General features: G+C 43.9%; 1 long non-coding RNA gene and 1 pseudogene across 1 annotated transcript in view; one reads left to right on the forward strand and one right to left on the reverse strand.

Moving 5' to 3' along the window:
* LOC135277245 (uncharacterized) overlaps nt 1–14,091 on the reverse strand; it is a 198,280-nt gene that overhangs the window by 88,585 nt on the left and 95,604 nt on the right. The window lies entirely within an intron of this gene.
* Nucleotides 672–1,016, forward strand: LOC105714058 (large ribosomal subunit protein eL36-like; annotated as a pseudogene).

Here is a 14,091-nt window from a genome sequence, read left to right on the forward strand (position 1 = left end):
ACCTTGCTGTGACGCATGGGAACCTCCAACCTTTCTCACCTAGCAAGCCTCACTGGATTAGGAATTAAGCACCCGATTTTGAGCCTTGGCTCCATTTCTTATTTGTAAACTGAATGTGTGGATAATATCTGTACTGTCTTCTCTTAGAAGTTGTTGTGAAAATCACACAATGGAATGTGTGAAAGGGCACAATGAAAACTGTAAAGCACCACACAAATTTAAGAACTTGCTATGTAAAAGTTGCTCACCTCACCTCACACTTGAGGCTCCATATCACTCTCACTAAACTTTCTTGAGAGCCGGGTGCAGTGGTTCACGCCTATAATCCCAGCACTTTGGGAGGCGAAGGCAGGTAGATCACGAGATCAGGAGTTCAAGACCAGCCTGGCCAAGATGGTGAAACCCTGTCTCTACTAAAAATACAATAGCCAGGCACGGTGACAGGCACCTGTAATCCCAGCTACTTGGGAACCTGAAGCAGAAGAATTGTTTGAACCTGGGGTGGCAGAGGCTGCAGTGAGCTGAGATTGCGCCACAGCACTCCAGCCTGGGCACGGAGTGAGACTCTCTCTCAACAACAACAACAAAAACTTTCTTTCATTTGCCTCTTGTGCCTGAATAAAAATAAAATTGAGCCCTTCCACCACAGCCACCATTGGAGAGTAGCAGCCATGGCTCTTTGCTACGCTATGGCCATGGGCCTCAACAAGGGCAACAAGGTAACCAAGAACGTGAGCAAGCGCAGGCACAGCGGCGGGCGTCTGACCAAACACACCACATTCATGTAGGACATGACCTGGGAGGTGTGTGGCTTCGCCCCATACAAGCAGCATGCCATGGAGTTACTGAAGGTCTCCAAGGACAAACAGGCCCTCAAATTCATCAAGAAAAGGGTGGGGACACACATCCGTTACAAGAGGAAGAGGGAGGAACTGAGCAATGTCCTGGCCGCCATGAGGAAAGCCGCTGCAAGAAAGACTGAGCACCCCCCCATTCCTGCCCTGCCCCTGAAATAAACAGCTTGACCCCCCAAAAAAAATAAAATAAAATAATGCTTTCTAATTATTTTTAAATTAATTATGGTCCTTTATAAAAGTGATACACACATATAGTTTTCAAAGGCACTTAGCTCGACAAATATGTGATTAAAACAGTAGTCTTCTGGTCACCTGTAGAAATCCTAGATATTTAGCCAGGTGTGCTTTTGCACACCCATAGTCCCAGCTACTCTGGGAAGCTGAGGCAGGAGGATGGCTTGAGCCCGGACTTCGGAAGCTGCAGTGAGGTGTATATGATAGTGCCACTGCACACCAGCCTGGCAACTGCCAAGATTCTGCCTCAAAAACAAACAGAAAACCAAAAAACAGATAACATTCATCGTGTATCACACTGATGCATCTTAAAATAGCATTCATGCTCATCACTACTTCAAAATTATAGTTGTTCTGCCCTGTTGTTATTTAATGTGCTCATTAAAAAGCACATATATTACTATATTCCTATTTTGTTTTCTGATATTTTGACAACTATATTTCAATGTGATTGGTTTCCTTTGTACTCCTATGCATTTTATATACTTTAAAATATTATTCTGTCTCCATTCCTCTCTTCCTCCTCCCCCCCAATTTTCTACAAACCTTAAACTGCTCTAAAAATAAAGTCTATTAATAAAATAATTTTTTTAAACAACATCATTCTGAGAAGGAATGAATCCACAGACCTCATCTGATTGTGGGTCTACAGCATAAAAAATACTTTCAATCCTTGTTTTAGTTGAATGTCAGGTGCTAGACCTCCTGGTTTGATCCTCTCATTGTGAAATCACATTCTGTATTTTGGTACTTTTGTTCCACTTTCTGCATAATTTCCTGAGTTTGATCTTCCAACCCCATCCATGACTATTTTATTGCTGCTGTATTCCCTTTGATAACATCCTGGTCTTATTCTATAGCTGTTCTGTCTTCTCATCTCACTTAGGCCATCAAGTCTGGGGTGTGATTTACTTCTGCTGATTTTAGACTGTATGTTTGCTTGTGGAAAAGGCACTACAAAGTGATTGGGTGTTCTGTATCTAAGTAGGGGGCTTGCTGGCTGGTGGCTTCCCTGTGGGGTGATTGATCCATCACTAGGCATTTCATTGCAGGACCTCCACATGGCAGACTCTGTGGATCTTTCCTTTTGGAGAAGTCCATGCCTTCAGGGAGAAATCTCCTAATTCCCTTCTTGGAGGGAGTGGGGATGTACTAGTCAGCATCCTGGGAATCACACAGCAGGAGAGGTTTGGACCTTATCCCTTGTTTTGCATTCAGTTAAGTGCTGTTCACAACTGTTCCTGGCTACTCCCTCAATCTGAATTCTCTCTTGTTCAATTATCCAGGGATTAAATCTCCTGTTTCCTGCCGGAGCAAGGGAAAAACAGCTGGTGGTTGCTTGGACTGGGGAAAGGCATCCCCTGAGATAGATCTTTGACCCATCCTCCAGTGTTCCACCCTACCCACTCCCAGCTTTGAGCATTGGTTGGTGCCTTCAATTCCTTAGCCCCTCCCAGGTTCTTGGATGTGAGCTGGCTTGCTGCTTCTCAGCTTTCCCCTCTGCCAAGACAGCACGCAGCCTTCCACTTTTCATGTTCCAGAGTTCTGCTGATCTTTCTTGTCTGATATCTTTTTCTGTCCATTTTTCTTTGTTACTTAAGTTTATACCTTTTCTTTGCCATCATGTTAGTAGGGTTTGGGGAAGGAGCTGAGACTACAGGGCATACTCAACCTGTCATGTTTAGCGCATGTCTTTTAGCTTTCAGTTTCTCACTTTAGCCCAAAGAAAAATAAAAGGCGCCATCAGTCTTTTATTGATACTTGTGGGGACTTTTATATCCAACTTGATGTTGGTGCAACCGGATTTGACAGCAAGACAGCAGCGCTCTTGAATCTTGGTTGCCAGCCAGGGGACCCAAAGTGTCAGCATCCATCCCTAACAATAATTTAACTGAAACTACAGGAACTGAATTACAATATGATAAAACAAGGAGAAGTATCCAATATCCAACATGGCCATCTTCAGATGGAGTTGGGAATGTCCACTCCTCCAGGCAGATGACCAGGCTAAGGAAACAGAGGTATGAATCCCCTTCCCTGCCCCAGCCTTATAACACATCTGACATTCCACTTATTATCCTCCTCATGATTATTCCCAAAAATACTGCCCTATACTTCAATATGACAGAAAGATTTCCTGCCTTCTTTTTATGCATAGGTTCTGTGGTTGTTATTTTGTTGACAATGTATCCTTTTGGGGTGTTTGTGTGTCTTCTGAGTGGCTATCTAAACTGTCTGTATTCAAGCACAAACTCCTGCAGTGTGGCCCGGCACAGCATGCCTTCTACAGCACTAGTGGAAAACAGAAATGGGCAGAAATGGTGTTTTGATGAGGAGATCCAATTAAGTTAAGAAAGACAGAAAACTGACAGACTTCTTTGTTTAAAAAAATGTACATATATGAACATCTGAAGTAATGTGAGTCTCAGGTAAATGTATATGTTTCCTGAAAGTCAGAGAAAAACTTGTGTTTCTGTAGCACTTTTCTTCCCAGGGTATCAAAGCTCTTTATTTTTTTTTTTTCTTAATTTCACAATTTCACAAAAGAAGACAAAGGCATAAGATATGAATACTTTGGCCCTGTGCAGCAAGCCCACGGCAGCTGAGCTGTTATTTAAAGACATGAAAACACAGATCCCTGGATAAACTGCAGCTGAGTACACTTCAAATGCTGGGTCTAGGAGTGGGGGAGGATTTCTTCCAAAGCCCCATGGCAAGCAGGCCCCACCAGTGGGTTGCTGAGTAGCTTCAAACGACTGGCCCCAACACGTGCTCCTACAATCCCACTCAGTCTCCACCCAGTGTTGGGGTTTAAGAGATAAAAGATGGACTGAATGAAGTAAGGTGAGAGAGACTGAGACTAAACACAGTTCCTGTGAAGAGAGAAGAAAACAGTATCTCTAATTTGCCAGGGCTCTCATTGGATAGGATCTCTATAAATAGGCATTATTATATTTTCTGGGATCTGATGAAAAATCAGATGTGAGGTTTGGGTTCAAGAGCACTTTTATAAATAATAGCCCAAGGTCCAAGATTGAAAAATGAAAATGTCCTGGCTATAGCTCCCTACTCTTCTGATGAGAAAGTCCAGCACTGGCCAAATCTAATCTGAGCCACAGGCCTCCCACTACACTATGGAAACAAAATTCAGCAGAACTGGCCATACTGCCGTGGAGAATGGCCAAGTTAATTACTTGGCCACACGCTGGTGCATCGAGACCATTCTGAGAATGCTTTGCCCTAAAACAGAGAGGCCCAAGTATTAAAAATCACAGAAGGTCAGTGAGCATCATGGACAGAGCAGTGACCAGAGATGGAAATTCCTATGGGGGCAATACTTTTGGGATGTGTGCCCCCTCCGAATCTTATGTTGAAATGTGACCACCAATCTTGGAGGTGTGGCCTAGTGGGGGGTGTTTAGGTCATGAGGGTGGATCCCTCATGAATGGCTTACTGCCCTTCCCTGTGGTAATGAGTGAGTTCTCACTCTATTAGTTGACACAAGAGCTAGTTGTTTAAAGGAGCCTGGCATCTCTCTTGCTCCCTCTCTTGTCATGTGATAGCACCTGCTCCCCGTTTCCCTTCCATCATGATAGAAAGCTTCCTGAGGCCCTCGCCAGCAGCAAACACCAGCACAATGCTTCTTGTACACACTGCAGATTTGTGAGCCAAATAAACAGGTATTCTTCCTTTATAGCAATGCAAAATGGACCAATTCAGAGGGCAAAGTGTCTTACTTGAGAGATCAATTATAGGCTAAATTATTACAAAATTCCCTCCCTCCAAGAAATTCACTCTAAATACAAATTACACAAATAATTGGTTACCACTCATTGATGTGAATCAAAAGCAGAAGAAGGAGAAAAAAAATGGGTATTATATTTCTCTTTCCTATATGTAGGTTTATCAAACTTCTACCCAAAATGTAGGAAGAAGTTCTCATAGGACCAGAGCTGCCATGTAAAGATGTGTACCTTGTGCAATGGACAGCTCCAGAGCATCCTCACATCGCAGGCTGTGGCCATACGTGGAACGTCCCAGGGCTTTCCCATTTCCAGATGCTATGGTCACAAAGCACCAGATAAAGCTTTCACAGTGAACAACCAGGCAACACACTCATGACAGCCTGAGGCTCCACCCTCTGGGTCTCCGATTAACCATCATTCTAGACCAAGTTATTTTTGCCAGAAGTAGGGACTAAGTACTGTGGATACTGCAGGGTCTCTCCTAGCAGACCTGTTTCTACTTTTTCTCAAGGACTGCAGCTTCCCCCATACCCTTCTCTGGGGACAACTTGGTCAGAATCTGGATGCTTCCTTCCTCATCTAACCAGGATACATTCTTTTTTTTTGAGTCTCGTTCTGTCACCCAGGTTGGAGTGCAGTGGCATGATCTCAGCTCACTGCAACCTCTGCTTCTCAAGTTCAAACTATTCCCCCACCTCAGCCTCCTAAGTAGCTGGGATTATAGGCACGTGCCACCATGCCAGGCTAATTTTTTTTTTTTTTTTTTGTAAAGATGGGATTTCACTATATTGCCCAGCCTTGTCTCAAACTCCAGAGCTCAAGTGATCTGCCTGCCTTGGCCTCCCAAAGTGCTAGGATTACAGGTGTGAGCCACTGCATCCAGCCTAGGATATATTCTAACCACCCCCACCCCACCACCGCAACTGGAGGAGTATGGTTTTATCTTCTAAGTGCAACACAGCTCTCTGGCTTCTCCGAGCTGGTTCCCTACCTGGCACCACTTACACAAAAGTGCAGCTGACCATGCTTGGGCTCTGAAGACACTGAAGAAGAACCTGGAGTCTCCTCAGAGTTCCTCCCTACCCATCCCATTGTTTGAGGTTAGCCACTACTTCTGGCTCCATAGTTTAATACATGGACTAATCTTGTTCCTCCTGGTATCTGTCCAGACCTTGTCACCAAAACCATAGGGAACTTGTCCTCAAAGAAGTACACCCTGTTCTTCACACAATAACAGACCATCCACACAGCTTCCCAAACCTCTCCCTGGAGCACAGAGGGGCTTTATGAACACGGAATGCTCACAGCCCCAGTAGGCTTCATGCATATATGATATAATCACCATGAAAATACACATTTACAATGACAGTGCATTATACAGCAGAGCCAGGCCTTAAAGGCACTAAAATGGGATATTCTGATCAAAGCCTTTTAGATTTCAACCTCTCCTTTTTTTGGCTGTAATCACTCTCCCACCATGCTACCTGTGGTATTCCATTTTCTTGCCCCATCTTTGTTTTTGTGAAGATAAAAGCAGTTTGAAATGAGTACTTGAAGTTACCTACATATTTGGATCACTCTGCTGGAAGTTGAAATCTCCTCTTTTTTTCCCTCCCTATGTATAAATATACACTTGTCTTTTATGATCAAAGATAATGGTGATACTTCACCAAAAGACAAGTGAGAATGAAAGTAATAATAATCTATTCACGATCACAGCGAGTCTTTGTACTATTTTGGTCAGGTCAGTCTTAACTAATCTCTGAATACCTCTCTCAGGTAGCTAAAAGTGCCAAAATCTGCCCAGCCCTGGTCCCGGAAATTTGCCCCTCATAGCCATACTGTGGAGTACTTCAAAATAATTAATAATAATAATAAACGGGACAGGTACAGTGGCTCACACCTATAATCCCAGCACTTTGGGAGGCCAAGGTGGGCAGATCACCTGAGGTCAGGAGTTTGAGACTAGCCTGACCAACATGGAAAAACCCTATCTCTACTAAAAATACAACATCAGCTGGGTGTGGTGGTGCGTGCCTGTAATCCCAGCTACTTGGGAGGTGAGGCAGGAGAATCACTTAAACCCAGAAGGCAGAGGTTGCAGTGAGCTGAGATCCCGCCACTGCACTCCAGCCTGGCCAACAAGAGGGAAACTTCATCTCAAATAAATAAATAAAAATAAATGGTTCATTTATTTAAGCATTTGCTGTGTACAAGCTCTGCTCTGTATATTCATTTAATCCTCCTGAAATCCCTCTGAAGTAGGTATGATTAGTATCCCCATTTTACAGGTGGAGAAACTAAACCGCAAGAGATTTGAGTCACTTGCCTCAGGTTCCACAGCTGGTAAGGATTTGGACCTAAATAGTCTAGCTCCAGAGCACACAGGCGGAGCTCCAACACTCTGCTACACCATAAGACCATATGAATAGCTACAGCTCAGCTAAACTGGAGGAAAGCAATGAACAGCTCTTCACAGTTTATCCACGGATATCTCTTTAAAGATATAGGGTGTGTTCTCCCATTTGGGCTGCTATAATAAAATACAGACTGGGTAGTTTAAAACATGACAGAATTTTTTTTTAATCACAGTTCCCATTCTGGAGGCTGGGAAGCCCAGGATCAAGGTGCTAGCAGATTCGATGTCTGTAAGAGCCCACTTCATGGTTGATAGATGATCTTCTCACTTTGTCCTCACTTGGCAGAAGGGGCAAGGGAGCTCTCTCAGGCCTTTTTTATAAATGTATTAATTTCACTCATGAAAGCTCTACCGTCATATCTTCATTACCTCCCAAGGGTTCTACCTCCAAATACCATTACACTGGGACTTGGGTTTGAATATAAAAATTTTGAAAGGTCACAGGCATTCAGTCTATAGCATTCCACCCTTGACTCCCCAAAATTCATGTCCTTCTCACACACATTCTATCCCAGTAGCCCCAAAAGTTTTAATTTATTCCAGCATCAACTCAAAAGTCCAAAGTCCAACATCTCATCTTAATATCATCTAAATCATATATGAGACCCAAAGTGTGATTCATCTGAAGGCAAACTCCCCTCCAGCTATAAGATATAAAACCAAAGAAGTTATTTGCTTCCAAAATACAATGGTGGGAAGAGATAGGATAGACAGTTCCATTACAAAAGGGAGAAATAGGAAAGAAGGTAGGAGTGACAGGTTCTAAGCAAGCCAAAACAGTGGAGCAAATTCCATTACACATTAACACTCAAGAATAATCCTGTTTGGCTTCATGCTCTGTTTTCCAGGTCCTCTAGGGTGGAAGTCTCACCCTTGGGACCCATTGGGGCTGTGTTCCTGCTCCCAAAGATTTTCCAGGCAAGGGTTGGACCCCCAAGTCTCTGGGATGTGCCACCCCCAGGGTGCATGGGCCCTACCGCCACAGTGGTTCTCTGCCTGGGCCTTGTGGCCTCCCAGGGCTGAAGTCCCAAGCCATAGGCTCTGCTTGGCCCACTCACACCACACTAGAGCCTGTCAGAGTCATATCTGGGGTGGCCAAGGAGCATGGCACCAGAGTGGGGGGAGTGAAGTCCATGATGTGAAGCAGTGCCAGGTAGGGTGTGCCAAGGTCTGGCAGGTACTGATGGCTTCCCCTTTAAAACTGTTCAGCCCCTGCTGCCCTTACACTCTAGGTCTATGATGGGAGGTGTGGGGAAGGGTGGCAGCTGATGATTTTTGCATTGCTTTTGGGTTCCTTCTACCATTGTCTTGAACAATAGCTCATGAATTCTGTTGAGATGGCTAATCCATACTAAGGATGGTTAATCCATCCTTACCAGATGGTCACTTGGCCACATCCTTAGAGTTCTTATCTGACTACGCTTTTTCATTTTAAACAATATAGATAGGCTGAGAATTTTCCAAATCTTCAAGTTCTGATTTCCTTTTTATTAATTATTCCATTTTAAAATCAGTTTTTCCTTCTTGCCTTTTACTATAAGCAGTCAAAAGAAGCCAGACCATGCTTTCGATACTTGGCTTAGGAATTTCTTCAGCCAAATATTCTATTTCATTGCTCACAAGTTCTACCTTCCACAAAACACTAGGACACAAAACAATTAAGCCAAGTTCTTTGCCACTTTATAACAAGATTGGTCTTCTCTCCATTATCCAATAACATGTTCCTAATTTCCATCTGAGATCTCATGAGAATGGCCCTTACTGCCTCTATTTCTACCAATATTATGCTCAGAATATTTCTACTGACATATTCTCCAAGAAGATTGAGATATTCCCTAAAGCTCTCCTTTTTCTTTTCTAAGTTTTCACCAGAATTTTCCTTAATGGTCTATTCATGGTAATGTAATCTTTCTGTAGCATACATCTTAAAACCCTTCCACCCTGTACCCTTTATCTAGTTCCAGATCCAATTCCACAATCTTAGGTGTTGGTTACATAAGCACCCTACTCCCAGTACCAATTTATATCACAGTATGTTTGGGCAGCCATAACAAAATATCATAAACTGGGTGGCTTGTAAACAACACAAATTTATTTTTCACAGTTCTGGAGATTGCAAAATCCAAGTTCAAAGGCCCACAAGATTTGGTGGCTTGTGAGGGCCCATTTCCTGGTTCATGGACAGCATCTTTTCACTGCATCCTTACATGGTGGAAGGAAAAAGGGAGCCGTCTCAAGCCTCTTTTCTACGGGCACTAACCTCATTCATGAGGACCCTGCCCTCATGACCTAATCACCTTCCAAAGGTCTGACCTCCAAATACCATCATATAGAACATTAGGACTTCACATAAATTCTGGAGGGACATAAACATTCAATCTATAGTATAGGGTCTCAAAAAAAAAGTTCTGAACCTCACTGGTGACACTCTGCTGCTAGCCATGTTAGCACACCTTCTGATGACTTTCAAGTGACATGTCACTCTGAGATGTCCCAGTTTTCTCTGTATAGTGCCCCCTCCACACCCTTCACTCCCACCTACTGATCTGTGAAACTTGGTGTGCTCATTTGATATAATGTTTCCAGGCAGCCCTTCAAGTTTTGACAGTCCACTGCCACTCTCTCCCTCACATTCTTAACCAGTCCACACATCTCTATGCTAGTTGCCCTTTCCAAAGTTAACATTTCCAAATGGCAGGATAAGTTCAGAGTCATTTAGAAGAAAAATACATGTACTTGAAACATACCATGAAAATGTTGGGCTTTCTTTCTTTCTTTTTCTTTTTCTCTCTCTCCCTCTCGCTTTCTTTCATCTTAAATCTCATCCTATCCTCCCTGCAGATATAGTGAGCTCAAGAAGCCTCCTATATATTGTTTTTCCCAGGGGAGCCAATTTCAGTTCAGTTCCCACTGTTTCATAACACAGAGCTCAACTTACACCCTTCCAAACAGAGGGATGGGTGCTCAGTTTTGTTTTCCTTTTCCCCCAAGAAAATGCCTCAATCTCAGTTTCAGGCTTAAACAGACTTAACAGCCATAAGCTTCATAAGCTCTGGCATGCCATAAATAGTCCTTTTCATCAGAAGCTGCAAAACACAATTCTACTGTAAAAACCAGAGCTACTCAGATAGCTAGCTGCCCACAGCACTGAGCATGGTGCCTTGCATTTAGTGGCATTTAATAAAGATTTGTTGATGGACTGATTGATCCAGGTCTTCCATATCAGGTGTAGTCCTTAGTTTCTTAGATATTTTTTCAGGGAATTTAAAGTAAGTTGGGGTTTTGATTGTTTGTTTTGTTTTGGTTTGGTTTGGTTTTTGAGACGGAGTCTCGCTCTTGTCACCCAGGCTGGAGTACAGTGGCACAATCTCAGTTCACTGCAACCTCCGCCTCCTGGGTTCAAGCTTTTCTCCTGCTGCCTCAGCCTTCTGAGTAGCTGGGATTACAGGCACCTGCCACCACACCTGGATAATTTTTGCACTTTTAGTAGAGACGGGTTTTTGCCATGTTTGCCAGGCTGGTCTCGAACTCCTGACCTCAGGTGATCCACCCACCTCAGCCTCCCACAGTGCTGGGATTATAGGCATGAGCCACTGTGCCTGGCCTAAAGTAAGAGTTTTTTTTTTCTTTTTTTTTTCTGAGACAGAGTCTTGCTTTGTCGCCAGGCTGGAGTGCAGTGGCACAATCTCAGCTCACTGCAACCTCTACCTCCTGGGTTCAAGCGACTCTCCTGCCTCGGCCTCCCGAGTAGCTGGGATTCCAGGCACACTCCACCACACGCAGCTAACTTTTGTATTTTTAGTAAAGAGGGGGTTTCACCATGTTGGCAAGGATGGTCTCGATCTCTTGACCTCATGATACACCCGCCTTGGCCTCTTAAAATGCTGGGATTACAGGTACGAGCCACCATGCCCAGTCTAAAGTAAGATTTAAAACTCTTTATGCACCAACCTCTCAATTCTCATAATCCTTGAGCCCGGAATCTTAGAACCTATTTATAATGCATGAGTTTCAAAGCCCCTCTGGAAACCAGAGAGCAAAAGGAAAGGAAAGGCAATCTAGTAAAAGCCTCTACATTACCTGGACCATGGCACAGTGATAAGTGGTGTCCTCATAGCTGCCTGGAGGAACTAAGAAAGCCTGAGGGGTGCTCTAGATTATAAGAAAAAAGCAAACTAGGAATTTCATTATGACAGTTGAAGGTTTTAGAGTAAAAAATCCTGATTTGACCATGAAAGTATAGAAGGAGTAGAAACAAAGTAGGGATCTGTAATTAGTGTATTTAATCAGGATTATAAAACAGCAGCAGTGCTAAAATAAAATCATATGATAAATTTTTTAAAAGAAATTATTACTTTGGGAACAGGTATCCCATAGGAGCTATTCCAAAATAGCGAGGGGGAAGAAAGGAAGCTGAATTGCTACACACTTATTTTAGTCATCAGACTTTAGTGAGAAAAACGAAGGGGGAGGGGTAGACATATACAACTAAGAAAGTCATTAAGGCCTTGGAAACAGCTGTTGATAAAAACACAAGCAAGGGAATTTTTAGAAAAATTATGTGTGGCAAATCAGCAGGTGGAATGAAATGGATCCCTAGGCAGCGAAGAAACTTGTTTAAAAAAAAAAAAAAACTTGCTGAATCATGAACAAATCACAAAAGTAATAGTAATAACAGGAAATTTTGCATTAAGTCTTATAGGGAGCTTGGGACAGGGAGGCCTTTTGGGCAGCTTGGTCGCTTCCAGGTAAAGAGGCACAGTGAGATGACAAAGGTAGCAGTGCAGGGAGTGTCCCTTGCTCGACTCCCCTCTGTGGCTGGACATCATGTTAAGAAGATGGATTATGGTCAGAATTAGAATGACTAGAACTATAAAAAGAATCAAGCCTGGGTACGGTGGCTCACACCTCTAATCCTAGCACTTTGGGAGGCTGAGGCAGGCAGATCCCTTGAGGTTAGAAGTTTGAGAAGATCCTGGCCAATATGGCAAAACCCCATCTCTACTAAAAATACAAAAATTAGCCAGACATGGTGGCAGGCGCCTATAATCCCAGCTACTTAGGAGGCCGAGGCAGGAGAATTGCTTTAACTTGAGAGGCAGAGGTTGCAGTGAGCAGGGATCATGCCACTGCACTCCAGCCTGGGCAACAGAGTGAGACTGCATCTCAAAAAAAAGAAAGAAAAGAAAAGAAAAAGAATTAATTCTGCAAGTGTTCTTTATGCTCTTCCTATGTCCAAGGCAACTAGCCAAGTGGGAGATACAAAGATGATCAAGACTGGTTCTGGATCTCAGGAAACATTAGGACCATGAAGACAACAGCTATAAACACAGTAACCCAGGCAAACGTCCATCAGTGCCGGGACAGAATTTGCCCTGAGAGTATCAGGAAGGTTTCCTGTGGGAGGCAGCATTTGAGCTGACCTTGAAGGGATAGAAAAAAGAATAGGAGACTGGGCATGGTGGTACACACCTATAATCTCAGCACTTTGAGAGGTTGAGGCGGGTGAATCACGAGGTCAGGAGTTCAAAATCAGGCTGGACAATATGGTGAAACCCTGTCTCTGCTAAAAATCCAAAAATTAGCCAGGCATGGTGGTGGGCACCTGCAATTCCAGCTATTCGGGAGACTAAGGCAGGAGAATCTCTTGAACCCAGGAGGTGGAGGTTGCAGTGAGTCAAGATTGCACCACTGCACTCCAGTCCAGGTGACAGAGTGAGACTTAGTCTGAGAGAGAGAAAGAGAGAGAGAAGAAAGAATGAAAAAAAGAAGAAAGAAAGAAAGAAAGAGAAAAAGAAAAAGGAGGGAGGGAGGGAGGGAGGTGGGAGGGAGGGGAAGGAGGAAATGAAGGAAGGAAGGAAGGAAGGAAGGAAGGAAGGAAGGAAGGAAGGAAGGGGAAAAGTGTTTCAGGCAGGAAAATGGCATTCATCCATCCAAGTATCCATACAATTAACAAATAGTTACTGGGCATTTACTTTCTGTCAGACACTGTGCTAGTAGCTGACAACAGAATTTCCAGTAAAAAGAGACAAAGTCCCTGCCCTTGGAGAGCTCTTGGGAGGCAGATGTTAACCAAAGCATCAAACCTTCAGATGTGACTTGCATGTAGCCGATGCCATGAGGGGCTCTCTGAAGTTCTATCCAAGGCTCTAACAGGAACATCTAGCCCAACAGAAAATTCAAAGTGGGCCCTTGCTGACGATGGCAGAACAAGATCCAAAGGGTGAGTCAAAAACATCCACGCAGAAAGAGGAGACAGCAGCATTCTCCCCATGGGGAGCAACATGCTTCAAGGCGAGAAAGAAGCATGAGAGGAAGGGTCTGAAACAGGCCCAGGGGCTGGTGTGTGGCAAGTGGGAAATGGTGCATGAGAAACAGGGCCACAGGGGCAGGTGGGGTCTTGAGGGTCTTGGTGAGAAGTCACCATCATTTATTCTAAGAACAATGGATAGTATTGGAACTATTTTTATTGGTGTCATTGTGTGGAAAGGAGATAGGAGGTGGCAAGGTGAGAGTTTTATCTTGGAAAGGTGGTCTACCTGAAGTGTGGAGACTAGATGAAGGCCAGAGTGGATGAACCTATCTGGCAAGATATAGGCTGGTGGTCAGGACTGGGAGGGCAGCAGGGGAATGGGGAAACATGATACCAAGATATCTGGGGTAGGTCAACCAGACTAGAAGGTAGATTTGGGGACTTTGGTAAGGAAAGGGAAGAGTTAATGATGCTCCTGGCATTCAGGACCACACAGATAGTGGTGCCAATCCCTGGGTAAAGAAAGGAGCTATTATGGTAGAGAGAGATGCACTGTGTGGAGTCAGATGAGTGAAAATCTGG

This window comes from Aotus nancymaae, unplaced genomic scaffold (assembly GCF_030222135.1).
Source record: "Aotus nancymaae isolate 86718 unplaced genomic scaffold, 86718_ANA_hifiasm-v0.15.2.pri h1tg000030l, whole genome shotgun sequence".
Classification (NCBI taxonomy): domain Eukaryota; kingdom Metazoa; phylum Chordata; class Mammalia; order Primates; family Aotidae; genus Aotus; species Aotus nancymaae.